Source organism: Choloepus didactylus, chromosome 8 (assembly GCF_015220235.1).
Source record: "Choloepus didactylus isolate mChoDid1 chromosome 8, mChoDid1.pri, whole genome shotgun sequence".
NCBI lineage: Eukaryota > Metazoa > Chordata > Mammalia > Pilosa > Megalonychidae > Choloepus > Choloepus didactylus.
The window spans coordinates 9,779,412-9,795,456 of NC_051314.1; the positions used below are offsets into that span (position 1 = coordinate 9,779,412).

Below are 16,045 nucleotides of genomic sequence, written 5' to 3' on the forward strand. Positions count from 1 at the left end.
TGGCAAGGATAGCTGCTAGTTCTTTAAATATTTACCTTTAATAACTATAGCTCTTCCTCCTTCCAAAGCTTGCCACACCTCATGTCAAACACAAACCTGTAACTTTGGAGCTATTTTGAGGCATGACTAAATGCCTGGGATTGTTATTTCTCTACAGTCACCTCACATATGGGAAAAATTGGACTGTGTGAGGCTCAGTGCTAATTAAATGTTGCCATTTCCAGTCATTTGTCCTGGACAGTTGAGGTCCAGAGTAGCCCTGAGGCTGGGAGGGGACTGCTCCGTCTGTTTCTGCTACAGGCAGAGGGACGATTGTTGGAAGCAGTGTCCTGAGGGAGAGTTGGGGAGGCAGTCTGTTAAAGGGGCAAGGCAAAGTTGGGGAGAGTCCAGGTTCGAAGTCAGATGGGGATAGGAATGGGATGGGTGCTGACGAGAGAAGGTTTTGCAGCATACCCATAGGGATTTCTGAGTCAAAGAGCAGGAAGCTGTTGTGGCTTCTTATCCAGGCTCTGGGGCTGTGGCTACACTCATGGAGTGTCGGGAGCAGCTCAGGGGGCTGCAGGGGGCCTGCAGACCCTTCTTACATCTGGAGTGCCCTTAGACCTGGCACACGGGGCCCCTGCCCTGGGCCCTCTTTCAGTGTGACTCTCCCCACAGGGTGAGGGATTCGAGAGGCCACGGGCTTGGGCTTGAAGTCTGTGCCACCACCAGGCTTGGGGACTGAGGCCTGGAATTTCCTGGCCCCTAGCCCCCTTACAAGACCTGTGTGGCCTCTTCCCTGGGAGTGTCCTAGGGATGGACTGTGCCTGAGGTGGCCAAACGGTGGCTGTTTGCCGGGTGTGAGTGTGCACGGAGCTTGGGGATGCAGGCTGGGGTGTTCATAGGTGCCCACTTGAGAGTATATTTGGTTTCTTTAAGTAATCAAGTCCATGCCTGTTTATTGCATGTGCTTGGCATATGCCGTCTCTGCTCCTTGCAGTGGTGCTGCTGGTCTGGGAGATGTCCTTCCCATCTGACAGATGGCTCAGGGCCTTTCCTGGAGCCCTCAGCATGGGGGTGGGGGACTCAAGAGCGGGCCTGTCCCCCTGCTAAGCTGTTCTCACCATTATACCAGCACCATGGGAGGAGGACCATTTGCCATGGATGCCATTTTACCCAATGTTTCCTGCAGGGATCTTGCTGATTTCTTTCTTTTGGATCTTGTTAGCATTCTGGCACAATATCAGAAGGCTTCCAGTCTAGATCGTGGTCTTCTTGAGAGCTCATGTTTGATTTCAGTTTGACTAGGTGGAGTTCAGCCTGAAAGAATCCCAGTAAATAGTTTTAATGTTGACATACGAAACTTTCCCTAGCAGCAAACCACAGATACTCTAGCATAGGGAGTAAATAGCTCTTCTAGAAACAAGTCAGTTCACTTCTTCAGCTGCTTAACAGCACTCCAGAAATCTTTTGGGGCACATTCTTTTTATGACTTCATGTCCTCTGGGAGGGGAGGGAAGCTGTGTCTCAGTTCATGGCAGCCGTCACAGTGTCCCCCGGGACCCATGGCCACCCTGGAGCCGCTGGAGCCAGGCTCCCACCCTGGCAGGGTAACTGTTGGGCTGGAGAGGGAGCGTGCACAGACACTGCAGAGAGCCCGAGAGCTTCACCTCGTGCCTGGTGAAGCCTTCAGGGGCGTCCCAGCCCGGCAGGCCACTGAAGCGTGTCTGAAATGGTGTTCTCACCAGCAGGAGAAAAAATAACCCAGTGGAGTTTTTATAGGTGTAAGGCTAGCAACTGTCCTTTCTTGGGAAGGCTCTCTTATCATGTAAAATTGTGCCCTTTGTACCTTTCAGTTTTAAAATGTCCTTTCTGTTTTAGGAAATACTGGTGGTAATAGCTGGTAGTTGTTTTTAAGAGTATCCTCTCTTGACAGAATATAAAATTGACAGTCTTATGGTATTTTCCCCCCAAATTTAAAAACAGCTTATTGAGTTGTAATTAACATGCAATCATTTGCACATATTTAATGTGTACAGTTTGATAAGTCTTGACATGTGAACGCACCATTGAAGTATCACCTAAACACGATAATGAGCAGATCCATCACCTCCAAAAGTTTCCTGGTGCACCTGGTCATCCCTGCCTCCTGCCCTCCCTGCTGCTCGGCAACCACTGGTCTGCTTTCTGTCATTGTAAATTAGTTTGCATTTTCTAAAATTGCATATAAATGGAAGCCTCCATTATGTAACTTTTTAGTCTGGTTTCTTTCACTTAATAAAGTTATTTTGAGATTCATCCGTAGTATGGCATGTATCGGTAGTTCATTCTTTTTTAACCATTGTATAGATAGGACCACAGTTTGTTTATCACTCACCTGTTGATGGATATTTGGATTGTTCATAATTTGGGACTCTTATAAATAAAGGTGCTGTAAACATTTGTGTACAAGTGTTTGTATGGACATATACTTTCATTTCTCTTGAATAAAAACCTAGAATGGGATGGCTGAATCATATGGTAGGTGTACGTTTAACTTTTAAGAAACTGCCAAACTGTTTTCCAAATAGCTGCACCATATTTCATTCCCGCCAGCAGTATCTGAGAGTTCTGGTTCTTTCATGCCCTTGCTGGCACCTGGTAGTCCTTTTCGTTTAGCCTTTCTGGGAGGTGTATAGTGGTATCTCACTGTGGTTCTGATTTGCATTTCCCTAATTACTAATGATGTTGAGTATCTTTTTATATGCTTATTTGCTATCTGTATATCTTCTTTGTTGAAGTGTCTATTCAAATCATTTGCACATTGTTCTGGTTTGCTAAAGCTGCTGTTATGCAAAATACCAGAAATAGATTGGCTTTTGTAAAGAGGATTTATTAAGTTTCAAATTTACAGTTCTAAGGCCATAAAAATGTCCAGACTAAGGCATCAACAAGAGGATACCTTCACTGAATGGCCAGTGGCATCTGGAATCCTCTGTTAGCTGGGAAGGCACATGGCTGACATCTGTTGGTCTTGTGTCTCTGGGCTTTTGTCACTCTTAGCTTCACTCAGCTCTCTGCTTAGTTCTCCTGGGTCGTTTCTCTCTAAGCATCTGGAAGGCCTCTCTCAGCTTCTCCAGGGTAAACTCTGGTCTTCATCTCTTAGCATCTCCAAATGTCCTTCTGTCTCTGTCTCTAAGTATCTCCAAGCGTCAGCATCTGTGTCGGCTCTTGAGCTCTCTTAAGTACTCCAGTGAACTAATCAAGACCCACCCTGAATGGGCGGGGTCCATACCTCCATGGAAATAATTTAATCAAAGGCTTCACCCACAGTTGGGTGAGTCGCATCTCCATGGAAACATTCAGTCAGAAGGTTCCATCCAACAAGATTGGATTAAAAGATCTTGGCTCTTCTAGGGTCCATAACAGTTTCAAACTGGTACACACATTGTAAAAAATTGGCTTGTTTTATTAGTTTCAAGATTTCTTCATATATTCTGGTTTCACATTCTTTACCAAATATGTGCTTTGCAACTATTTTCTGTAGCTTGTCTTTTCATTCTGTTAACAGTGTCTTTTGAAGAGCAGGAGTTTTAAAATTTGAAGTCATTTTGTTCCTTTATGGTTTGAGCTTATATGGTTGATGTCACATCTAAAATCTTTACTTATTTGAAGGTCACAAATGTTTTCTCTCATTTTCTTCTGGAATTTTATAAATTTAGGATTTATATTTAGGTCTAAGATCCATTTTGAGTTAATTTCTGTATATGGTATGAGGTATGGATTGCTGTTTTATTTTTTTGTAGGTGGGTGTCCAGTCGCTTGAGCACCATTTGTTGACAAGGCCCTCAAATTTGGGGGGAGGGTAGGATTTGTAGTCAATAAAATCCAGAGGTCTGGGAATATGGTTCTAGGCACAGAGGTCTCTTCCCTCTCCTGAACATTTACTGTTCTCAGCAGCCTCTCATAGCCTGACTTTCTCTTTATTTCGTCTGTGAGTCTTAAGCCCCTTGACAGAGGGGCTCTTTCACTGGGAAGTCGTTTGAAAGGGACTGGGGAGGCCTGGTGGGATCCTAGACAGTCTCTGAAAGGGCTTTCTGGTTGGTGGGTTCCAGGCAAGGCCTCATTTCCAGAGGTGACTGTGGAGGCCTGCCTGGGACAGAGAGGTGAGGGGACAGTAGACCTTCCATGGCTGGTGGGTGGGGGTCCTTCCCCACGGGGCCTGGGCTGGCGCCGTGTGGCCTGCCTCCATCAGGGCATGAGCCCTCTCCGCCCCCTTTGTGATGTGGACGGGGTGTTAATTCTTTTCCCTTGAGTCACAGAGGGGTCCTGAGCAGCCTCTGCTCTGTGCTGTTACACAGCAGCATCAAGGAGGTGGTGAAGTCTTGACCTGCTTTTTGGCCTGTGGGCAGTTGGTGTTGAGTCATACACTGCTGGTACTACTGCTAGTACTAGCGTCACTAGCACTGCCACCACCACCACCACCTAACAGCAGTGGACCTTTTCTTCTGGCCTGTGCACTTGATTTCTGTTACCTGGTTACCAGATTACAAGTCTTTAGTGTCTCCCTGTTGCCTTCATGATAAGATCCAAACCTGGGACCTGGTCCCTGCCAACCTGTTCAGCCTTATCTCTCACCACACTCCTGAACTTCTTGCTTCTGTCCCTCCTCAGTGCTTTTCACAAATCCTGTAAACCCCTGCTGAGAACACTCTTCCCGTTGTTGCCTGCTGAACTCCTGCTTATCTTTCAGAACCCAACTCTAGTTTCACCTCCCCCTAGGTGTTCTGCCCTTGGGCCTGCAGAATGCATGGTCTACACCATCCCAGTTCTTCTCACATAGGTGTGATTGACTGACTGTCTTCTGCCGGGCTAGGACAAGGTGAAGCAGAGGGCAGGGACTGTCAGTCATACTGGAATCGACAGCTCTTTTTAGGCAGGCACTTGTGGAATGAATATTGTGTGCATGGATATACAGGGACTTTCTAGCTCTAAGACTCCATGATTCTTTGAGTAAGAAGCTCTGCTTACATTCCTTAGCAAAACCTGTTGGTTTGTGATCAATAGGCAGATGCTTCCGGCTGCCCTCTGGGGTGGTAGCACTGACCCTGCAGACATTGAAGGCATTTAGAAAGCAGCTTTCAGTGATTCCTGTAAACTCTGAACTAGGTTTACATTGATTATTTTTTCTCAGTAACGAGAATGAGTTTTCTATTGTGTTAAGAAACATACCATTTCTTTGACCATCTTTTAGATCATGGATGTAAGTGTCTGTATATTTTTCCCAAATGTTACCATGTGACACAATTGTAATGTGTATGGTAAACTCAATAAATAACTTGAGTTTTTGAAAATTTTTCTTTGGAAAGTGGGGGCCAACTTGGAGTAGAATGGATCAAGTGTAGTTCAGCATTTCCTTTTGAAAGAGAAGGCAGTTTGGTGAGAAATGTTAACTATTTAGAGTTCACGCGAGTCTGCCTTCCTACATGATTTTACTCCAGCTGCCCTGGTTCAAGGATTAGTTTAGACTTTTGGCCAATGAACCTTGAGGCTGGCCTTTTATGGGCTGCTAGCATTTGAACCATTGAGCTCAATTTTTAGTTCAGTGACTAATTTTTAGTTCACTGCCTAATGTATTTTTCCCTTTAATTAACTAGGAGGAAGGAAATAATCTCACCTGCCCACTTTTTTGGTGGAGCCAGGAAGGAGGGAGAAGAAATAGGATGTTGAGCTGTATCTGCATGAAAATAAGTTCAGGTTTTATTTGATTGTGGTCCTTTCCAGCTCTTGGCCGTACCTGCCTCCAGGTAAGGGTCCTCCCTGGGCTCTCTCTAACCTGTTCATCTCAACATTGGGGCCTTGGCAGCAGCCGTGAGTGATAGGCATTCAGAGTCCCTGATGTCCCAGTGCCCAGGACGCTCCTAATTCCTAAATTATATATATATATTTTAAATACAATTTTATTGAGATATACTTACACACCATACATTCCATCCAAAGTATATTATATAATCAGTAGCTCACATTATCATCACATAGTTGTGCCTTCATCACCATAATCAATTTTAGAACATTTTCATTACTCCAAAAAAAGAAATAAAAAGAAAAAAGAAAACCCAAAATATCCCATGCCCTTTGTCCCCCCCAATATTGACCCCTAGTATTGATGTGGTACATTTATTACTGTTCGTGAAAGAAGATATTGTTTACTATAGTCCACAGTTTACAATAGGTACATTTTCCCCCATATAACACTCTTATTATTGACTCCTTGTAATAGTGTCATACATTTGTTGTAGTTCATGAAAGAACTTTTTAGTATTTGAATAATTACAGTCCCCATCCACCACAAGATTCACTGTGTTATACATTGCCATGGTTTAACCTCTTTCCTTCTGGTGACATACGTGACTCTAAACTACCCCTTTCCACTGTATTCACTCACAATTCTGCACTGTTAATTATACTCACAATAATGTGCTACCGTCACCTCTATCCATCTCCAAATGATTAAGTTCAACCTAGTTAAAAATTCTGTAGATATTAAAAAACTGCTCCCCATTCTCTAACCTCATTCTATCTCCTGGTAACCTGTATTCTAGATTTTATGTCTATGAGTTTACATATAATTCGTATTAGTGAGATATACAATATTTATCCTTTTGGTTCTGATTTATTTCACTCAACATAACGTCCTCAAGTTTCATCCATGTCGTCGTGTGCTTCAGGACCTCATTCCTTCTTACTGCTAAATCATGTTCCATTTTATGTATATACCACGTTTTATTTGTCCATTCTTGTTTTTCTTCTAATGTTCTTTAGAAATGGATATTTTTAGATGTGACTCTCAGGCGCCTTAAAGTAATGAGTGAATGAACCAGTGTTCTTCTGAACTGTGTATGCGTCTATGTGTTTGTGTGGTGGTTGTTCCTGAACTGAGAGTGGACGATCTGACCACCATGATTGGGGGCCTGTGAGGCCCCCCAGGGGAAGAGGGGGCTGTGGTTAGGGTGTAGTTGCGGGCTCAAGAATGGAATTCTTCTCTGTGGGAAGACACCAGCCCATGTCATAGTGGTAGCACTCAGAATTTAGTACTTCCCCTACGGCAGTTACATTACGCCCATCATCTGCACTGTCATTCTCCTTTTTCCATATAAAGAAAATAGAGGCTCAGAGAGGTCATGAAAATAAATTGTTCAAGTTCACCCAGCTAGGATTTGAACCCACGTCTATCTCTGTATGTCCACAAAACCACGGGGCTGATAGGGTGACACTCTTGATCTTTTTGGTACAGCCCTTTTTCTCCCGGAGAGCCACTGATCCTTGCCAGGCCAGAGAGGGCAGCTAAAGCAGCCTGGGACAGGATCCTCATTGGGGTTGTCAGTGGTGCTGTCTGGTTGTTGAAGGAGGAGACCCTGTCCTGTGCTCGTCTGAACAGCAGTGTGTGCTGAGCTCTGTCTTGGTCTGGGTGGGTGTGTGTACAGCCATCGGAGGTGTCTTTCTCATTAACTGAGTATTAGGGGTCCACATGATCTGAAGGGAGAGCTTGCTGTGGGTAGCAAGGCAGGTGTTAGTCAAGGAAGCCTTCGCGGAGGAGGTGGAGATACACACACACACACACACACACACACACACACACACACGCATAGATACATACATATTTATATGTAGATGTAGGTTTGTATAATTTACATATAATAAAATTCACCCAAGAAGTTTGGCTCTTGGCCTATTATATAGGCAGTGGGAATCAAAAAAGATTTTCAGGCAAAGTAAGCCAGGATCAGATCTGGGTTTCAGCAATGTTTTTCTAGAATGGATTAAAAAAGGGCAGAGATGAGATGTTTGATGTCATAACTGCTGCCCCTTCTTAGGGTCATTTCACATGGAGTTCCCACTGGCTGCGGGGTTGGGGGGCTGTCTTTGCTTGGCTGGCTCCTCCTCCTCCTTCAGGCCATAGCCGCAAAGCCCCTCCTCGTGGTACCTTCCCTGACCCGGCTGTCTCACGTGGCTCCCACCTGCCTTCGTTCTCTGAGGTCATTGTGTTCCCACGTAGGGGTCAGTGTGTGCTATCCCATTCCTCCCTTAGACCCCCACCACCACGGAGCAGAGTCAGGGCTCAGTCGAGGGGTTTGAGCCAGGCTGTGGGGTGTGGGGGTAGCCAGGCTGGAAGGAGGTGTCAGGATGGGCTGGCCTCGAGGACTGATTGTGGGGCATGGGGAGTGGGGAGCCAAGGCCCTCTCCTCTCCGCGTTTGACTTTCTCGGCCAGGTTCCTGCCGTTTTGCCCTGGGCTTGCCTCCTCTGCAGTGCATGGCCTCTGCTCTTTTTCTGGACGCCAGGCTGCTTGCCACTGTGCCAGCTGCTTCCAGGTCCCCAGCTTTGTGGCTCACAAGTGTGGCGTCCTTTTCTTAGTTTGGCTTGCTTTTCCCTCTTCCCTGGGAAAGTTCTGCTTTGGTAGCTATCATTTCCCTCTTTTCAATCTCCCAGTGTAGCTCCTGTTTTCTCATTTTTCTCCCATGTCTAATGCTGAGTTTCCGTATTAATGGGGGAAAAGAGAAATCAACTTGAGGTTGCAAGGTATTTGTTGATTTTGAAATTAAAGTTTGTTGATTTTGAAATTAAAGTTCAAGCCTCCTGACTTATTTTTGTGTGTGTGTGCTTTTGCGCATTTTGGACATTCTTGGTGGACCAGACCCCTGTGCTCAGACAAGATGACTGTGATGTGTCATTTGTACTGGAACTTTCCATGACAGTGTGGGGTAAGGACAGGTGGGCCAGTGGCCCCCTATAATGGATGTATAACGGACGTCAGTCCAGCAGCCAGTGAGGAGAGGGCTTGGGGTGGTGGGTAGAATCACTTCTGGTGATGTGACTGTGGAGTCTGGGTAAGAATCTGGGTTTTGCACAGTGATTCCTGGGTGGGGTCGGGGTGGGGACACTTGTCAGGAGTTCAAGGACTTTTTAAAACTTCCCTCTTTCCCCTGGAATGTAATGTGCTGAAGAGGCAGACAAAAGATTAAAAAGCAGCTGATGACAGATATGTGTGTGTGTGCAGAGGGAGGGGGATGTTTATTTTAGTGTTTTCTTTATGTTTTCAAGTGTTAACCTAATGAAATTATGTTCCCAGCTGGCACTGGTGGGCAGGGATGGTGGTGGGAGCAGGGGTGGAGGGTGAGGGCAGGGGGGTGGGGGGAAGGTGGGTGCTTGTTAGTAAAGGGTTCCCCTGCTGAGCCCTGGGACTGGGTCTGAATGTGGGGGAAGGTGAAATGGGGGTTCCTGCTGAGTGGGAGGGGGAGCAGGGAGGCTGCCCGAGGGTATTGAGAGGGGCAGATTGTTGGAGGCTGGGGCCACAGTGGAGCCTCTGAGTGTGCCCTGCTGGCCCCAGTGAACCCAGGAGCTGCCTGGGGGGAGCCAGCCAGCCTCTGGGGGGAGCACCCTGTCCCGAGAGGTGTGCAGTGAAAGAGGAGGGGGCCTCTTTGAGGCCATGCTGGTCCCTTCCCTGATGCTTCCTGATACCATTTTTCATAAGGAGCAGCCAGCTTTCCTGACCTTTGGTTACCAAACAGAGCAAACAAGCCAACATATGTCTGTCTCTAGGGTTTAATTTAGAATAAGAAAAATTAAGTACCAGCTTCACTTTCGTTTTCCACACCCCATCCCCATCCCCATCTTGCTTTTTAGGGACAAGTAGTTGCCCCTTTTGGAGTAGTGGGAACTCCTTGGCTTTGAAATCTCATCTTGTTCTGATGGTGGTGGTGGTAGTGATATGCCACTGGGAAGGGGCAGACCCGCCTTTCTTTGTGATGGTCACATCAGAATACCTTTGACTTCCTTGGGGCTAAATTAATCTGTAACGATCAAATAGGCCCCAGCTTCACAACCTTTTGGCACAAGTGAGGTAAGAGAAATTCAATTTCAATTTTCTCTGGTTTACTTTGTTCCTGATTCCCGAATGTCCTGGGCACTGACTAAAGGAGCAGTTTCCCCCCTTGAAGGCAGTCGCTGTACTTCCTTTCCTTTCACTTCATCTCCAGATTTGTTTGGTGGGATGGTGCGTGCGAGGTGGGAGCAGTTTAATTAGGTGACCATATCCAAGTAAGGGTACCTTCGGGGAAGTGCAGGCTTGGGGCTTTTCTTTGAGCCTGGAAATCGATAATTTTGAATTATGTACTCTTATTAATTGGTTCCTGCTCTTGAACAGATTATATAGCCGTTCTGTTGTCACTGACTGGGGAAGAATGCTGCAGTGCCGTGCTAAGTGCTGTGCCCCATGGCTTGTGTGTAGCACCTCCAGCCCAGGCTTACCTGTGCTCATTTTCCAGACTGTCCTCCGCAAGGCAGAGCATCCCCAGTACCTGACGTGGCATCTGACCAGGTCTCTCAGCATTTGGTTGTATAGCTGGGCCTTGTGTCTCATGGGACCGGCCAAAGAAGTTGATAAAGCAAACACTCATAATAAAAAAAGATAACTTAGTTTAGGCATTAAAAAATGGTGCATTCTCATGTGCCAGTCTTCTGTTGACCTTTTCTTTGACTTTGATCTGCTGATCATAGTTGTCAGTTGTTTTCCTGCATAAACCACACCCATAATTTATTATCTTAGCTGTCTGGATTTTGTTTAAAGAGAATTGAGAACTTAGATGTGTGAAACAACCTGAGAGTAGAATCCTAGATTTTTACAAATTTTCCCTCCATCCTTTCTTTATACTTGTCTTATACACATCTAATGTGCTTTTTTTTTTTTGCAACTTATTTTCATAGAAACAACTGTATGCTTATTTCATAGGTTTATGTAGTTAAGCACACACATGTGTGTGTGCATTTTACACTGACTAGTGTATTTGGCATAAACAGGTTTAGGAGCACACACTTGTTCAGCACACTGGATAGCAGGCGGGAGCAGTCATGTCTGGGTCTGTCTGCTGTATGTGGTTAGTATGCTGAGAGCAGTCCATTGGTAAGTTAGACTGGCATTCTATTCTTAGGAAGCTTCTATCCTAGTGGGGGCAAGGTCTATGTTTAAGTGACTGCAACACTGGTTAGCAAGTGGCAGGTGCTTTAAGAGAGAGCACATACTTCCAGCAGGAAAGGATCAGAGAATTCGTGGAGAAGTTGGTATTTGACCTGGATTATTAATTTCTTTCTGTGTTTGGTTGAATATTTTTCTGTAGATAAAGATGTAAACAGACGTAACTATTATTGGACCTTGGGCAGGGGTGAGAACATTCTGAAGTGATTTTGAAGTTGCTAGGTCTCTATCCTTTGTAGAGGCATGGGCTGTTTTTCCTAGGTGACAAAGCTTCCTAATAGCCTGTTATCTATGCTCTACTGCGGGGGGATTGCCAAGAGGGATGCCATTCCTTTTAGTCAGAATACAGTGGACCACTCAGGGTTTGGGCCATAAGCTAACCTAAGCATAAAAGCCATTTCTGGAAGGTGTTGGAGAGTGGCTTCATTCTTGGAGGAAACCTGAAGAGGAGTCAAGGGAGGGAGGACTGTCTCCACGGGGTGGAGGATCCCCCAAACCAAGTTGGAATGCAGTTTGCCAGAAATGCTCTGTAAAGCACCCGTGGAGTGGGGTAGCATGTTAACCAAGGACCAGGATACATCCAGGATGACAGCGCATTTTTGTACTGCACCTCAAATGAGTGCGCTGGAACTTCTGTAGGCTAAAGGCATAGCACATCATTGTAGGAACTCAAGGGATGTTGTGATTAAAGGAAGTCAAGAAATGTTGCCTAGCTGCCTCTGGGAACTTATTCTCAGTAGGAGCCTGGGAGTCTTCTGCCTGCTGTGGGTGTGTGAGCTCTAGAGAGGAGTAGGTTGTCATCTGGGAGCAGAGAGCTTCACTTTGCAGTCAGCCAGCTTGGGTAGGGCAGGTTCTTGGCTCTGCCATCAACTCCATGTGGCTCATGTGCTTTTGTTTCCTGGCATGTAAATAAAAGCTGTTTGCAATATTCTTTATTAGAGTTCTCAAAGTTAGAAGTGATTGCATGTTACTACCAAGTGAAACAAAAAGATGTGTAATAAGCAAGGTGGGAATCTCTTCTCCCCTTCACCCCAGCCCCAATTCTCTTGAGATGAATCAGTGTTGACTGCTTTTGTGTAGCAGAGCCTTCCACACCTTTCTGTGGCTCTCACAAACATAAATACACATTCTAAAAAAAAAGGAGGAACATAGTGTAGGCATCACTCAGCACCTTCCCTTTTTCCCTGTTTCACTTCCTATTTGCCTATGTATTCCTGAATTTAAGATCTCTGAGACTAGAGATCTAAAAAAGTACTTGGCATGTCATAGGCATGCCAGAGGTGCTCATTGTTGAATGAATGAATGAATGTTGTTCTCTGGCTCTCTCTCCAGCTCAGTAGCTTTCAGTGGTTAAGATGGATTGAATTGTTTCAGCCTTGTTGGAAGCCAGTCTTGCACTGACAGTGTATGAGTGCGCCCTCCTCTGGGTTTTCTGCCCACACTGGATATTGTTGTTTGCTGGATGAAAATAGTATTCTATTGTTGGCTTTGATTTCTGTTACCCTGAGTATCCTTTCAGGTGTTTGTTGGTTTGTAGTTCATCTTCTATGAATTCTATATCCATAGATATCTATGTCCATATTCTGTGTTCATAATTCTATGAATTCTGTATCCATATCTATATATTTTCCAATTGGATTGTTTTACTTTTCAGTTTTTAGAAGTTCATTGTCCATTAGGCTATAAATCTTTTGTCATGTGTATTGTAAATATTTCCCCTGGCTATTATTTCTATAGTTTTTAATTTTGTTTAGATGTCTTTTTGTTTTAACTTTTTACTTTGAAATACTTTCAAATTTATAGGACAGTTACAAAAATAATACAGACCCCATTTGGAGAACTCTTAACATAACTCCAGTCCCCCAGATTCCCAGATCTGCCAATTTTAATATTTTGTCCTGTTAGCCACTTTCCTCCCTCCTACCCTCCCTTCCCTTCCTTCCCTTCCTTCCTGTCTGTCTATATGTCATCCATCCATCCATCCATCCATCCATCCATCATTCCATTTCTGGAATACTTGAGCTGTAGGTCATATGCATCGTGCTCCTTGAACACTATTGCTGCCATGTACATTTCCTAAAAACAAGAATATTCACTTATATGTAGCCACCTTAAGTGCAGTAAATCAAGTTCAAGAAATTTAACATTGATATAAAGCTTAGAGTCTGTATTCCAGTTTTGCATATGTCCCAGTAAGGTCCTATATTAGTTAGGGTTCTCTAGGGAAACAGGATCAACAAGATATATCTGTAAATATAAGATTTTATAAAAGTGTCTCATGCAACTGTGGGAATGCATGAGTCCAAATTCCGTAGGGCAGGCAGTGAACTGGTAACTCTGATGAAGGTGTTTGATGAACTCCTCAGGAAACGCTTCATTGGCTAGCTGAAGAAATGAAGGTCCTCTCTCTCACTCTTCCTTAAGTCTTCAACCGATTGGATTAAATCCAGCTGATTGAATTCTCTCTTTGTGAAAGACATACCCTTTGTCAGTCACAGCTGCAGCCAATTGATTGATGATTTAATAAACCAGCCCTCTGGTTCATTAACCAGCCACAAATGTCCTTGCAGTAATGGTTAGGACAGTGCTTGCTTGACCAGACACCTGGCCATCATCACTTGGCCATGTTTGACACATAAACCTAACCATCACAGGTCTCTCGGAGCTTTTTCTCCTCCCTTGTTAGGTCTCACCCAGGATCATGTATTGCATTTAATTGTAGTTGTCTCTTTAGTTGCTCTTCCTTCCTTTTTTTTAATTATGGGAACATATATACAACATAAACTTTCCCATCTCAACCACTCCCAAACATACTGTTCAGGGGGATTAATCACATCCACAATATTGTGGCACCCTCACCACCTTCGATTACTATTCCCCTCTCCCCAAACAGAAACCCTAGACCTATTATGCATTAGCTCCCCGTTCCCCCTGCCCCCCCCCCCACCCCCGGCAACCTGTACTCTGTTCTCTGTGAGCTTGCATATTCTCTAGTATTTTCTTTTTAGTTACTCTGGAGCTTAAATTTAACATCCTAAATCTATGACAATCTCATTTACTTGGATATCAACTTAACTTCAATAATGTACACAAACTATGAAGTTTGACTGCTCTCCATGTGTACCTTTATGCTGTTGTTACAAATGACATGTTTATACACTGATTTGTCATTACATTTTATGCATTTGCCTTTTAGATCCTGTAGGAAGTAGAAAGTGGAGTTGAAAACCACTAATACAATAGTATTGGCATATATATTTATCCATGCCATAATCTTTACCAGAGATCTATTTCTTCATGCAGCTTCGATCTATTGTCTAGTGTCCTTTCCTTTTAACCTGCAGAACTCTCTTTAGCACCCCTGGCAAGGCCAGTCTAGTGGAGATGGATGCTTTCAGTTTTTGTTTATCTGGAAACATGTTAATCTTTCTCTCATTTTCGAATTACAGTTTTGCTGGATATAGACTTATTGGTCAGCAACAATTTTTTTTTGTTTTCAGCATTTAAAATGTTATCCTACAGCCTTCTTGCCTCCATGGTTTCTGATGAGAAATCAGCACTTAATCTTATTAAGGCTCCTTTGTATGTGACCCATTGCTTCTCCCCTGTGGCTTTTAGAAATCTCTTTATCTTTGGCATTCAACAGTTTGATTATACTGTGTTGTAGTGTGAGTCTATTTGGATTTATCCTGTTTGGAGTTTGTTGAGTGTCTTGGATGCATATATTCATGTCTTTTGTGAAATTTGGAAAGTTTTCAGCCATTATTTCTTTGAATATTCTCTCTGCTCCTTTCTCTTTCTTCTCCTTGTGGGAGTCCCACGATGTGTACGTTGGTATGTTTGATGGTTTCCCACAGGTTTCTGAGGCTCTGTTCATTCCTTTTTCCTTCTGCTCCTCAGACTGGATAATTGACATTGTCTTACCTTCAAGTTCACTGATTCTTTCATCTACCAGCTCCAATCTGCTATTGAATCCCTGTAGGAATTCTAAATTTCGGTTTCTCTGATCTTCAGCTCTGATTCCTTTTCAGAATTTCCATCTCTGCATTGATATTCTCTGTGTGTACATCTATCGTTTTCCTGATTTCCTTTAGTTCTTTGTCTATATTTTCTTTAGCTCTTTGAACATATTTAGGATCATTTAAAAAAAAAAACCTTTGCCTGGAATTTACAGGTCTTGTCTTCCTTATTGATGGTTTCTGATGCTTTAATGTTCTCCTTTGCCTGGGCCATTGCTTCCTGTTTTTTGGTATATTTTGTAATCTTTTGTTGACACCTGGACAGTTCCATATTTTAATGTATTATTGCTGGAATTTAGACTCTGAGGTGTCTGTTCCTTAAATTTGTATCCAGCTAGTGTTATGACATTCCTTGAATGCCACAACCTAACAACAACAACACAAAGGGGGAAAAGAAAACACTTTTCGCAGTCTTTGCATGTGAGTGCTCTCCTTAAGGGTTTATCTGTACAATGAGTTTGGAGAATAGCACCAGGCCAAAGTGTAGGGCCACCCTGATCCTTTCTGCACATGTTTCTTGACTTGAGCATGTTCATGTGGCTCTAGGTATTCCCCCACTTACACCAACACAATGTTCCTCTTCCCTAGGAAATCACTTTCTCACCGTGCTGGCATTTCATGGTGTGTCCTGCAGCCATCAGTCCCTTGCTCCAAGCAGCATGACTTGGGTACTCTCCCATGGCAGAGAACTCGGTGAGCTGCCTGCTACATGCAGGGCAAGTTCTGGGACAATGAGTGCCTCAGGCTTCCCCCAGACAGACTGGGCCAGATACACATGCTTCCAGCAGATGCAGGAGGGTTACTCTGCTTCCTCCAGAACGGGAGCAAGCTCCAGGTCTGTACTGAGCCGCTGAGGAGTAGGGAGGGGCCGGCCAGGGCATTAGGAGATCCTGCTGCTTTTAAGTAGCCTTTTTCTTATTTAGGTGCTCGCCTCATTACTGCAGTCCTTCATCTGTTTTCTGTAGCTTTGAGAAAGATGTTTCTGCTACTTGTTCTTGTTCAAAGCTCTTGTGGGAAGATAGAGCCCTGAAGCATTCC

General features: G+C 44.3%; 1 protein-coding gene across 1 annotated transcript in view; it reads left to right on the forward strand.

Moving 5' to 3' along the window:
- PACSIN2 (protein kinase C and casein kinase substrate in neurons 2) overlaps window positions 1-16,045 on the forward strand; it is a 171,399-nt gene that overhangs the window by 19,590 nt on the left and 135,764 nt on the right. The gene's annotated exons all lie outside the window — the stretch shown is intronic.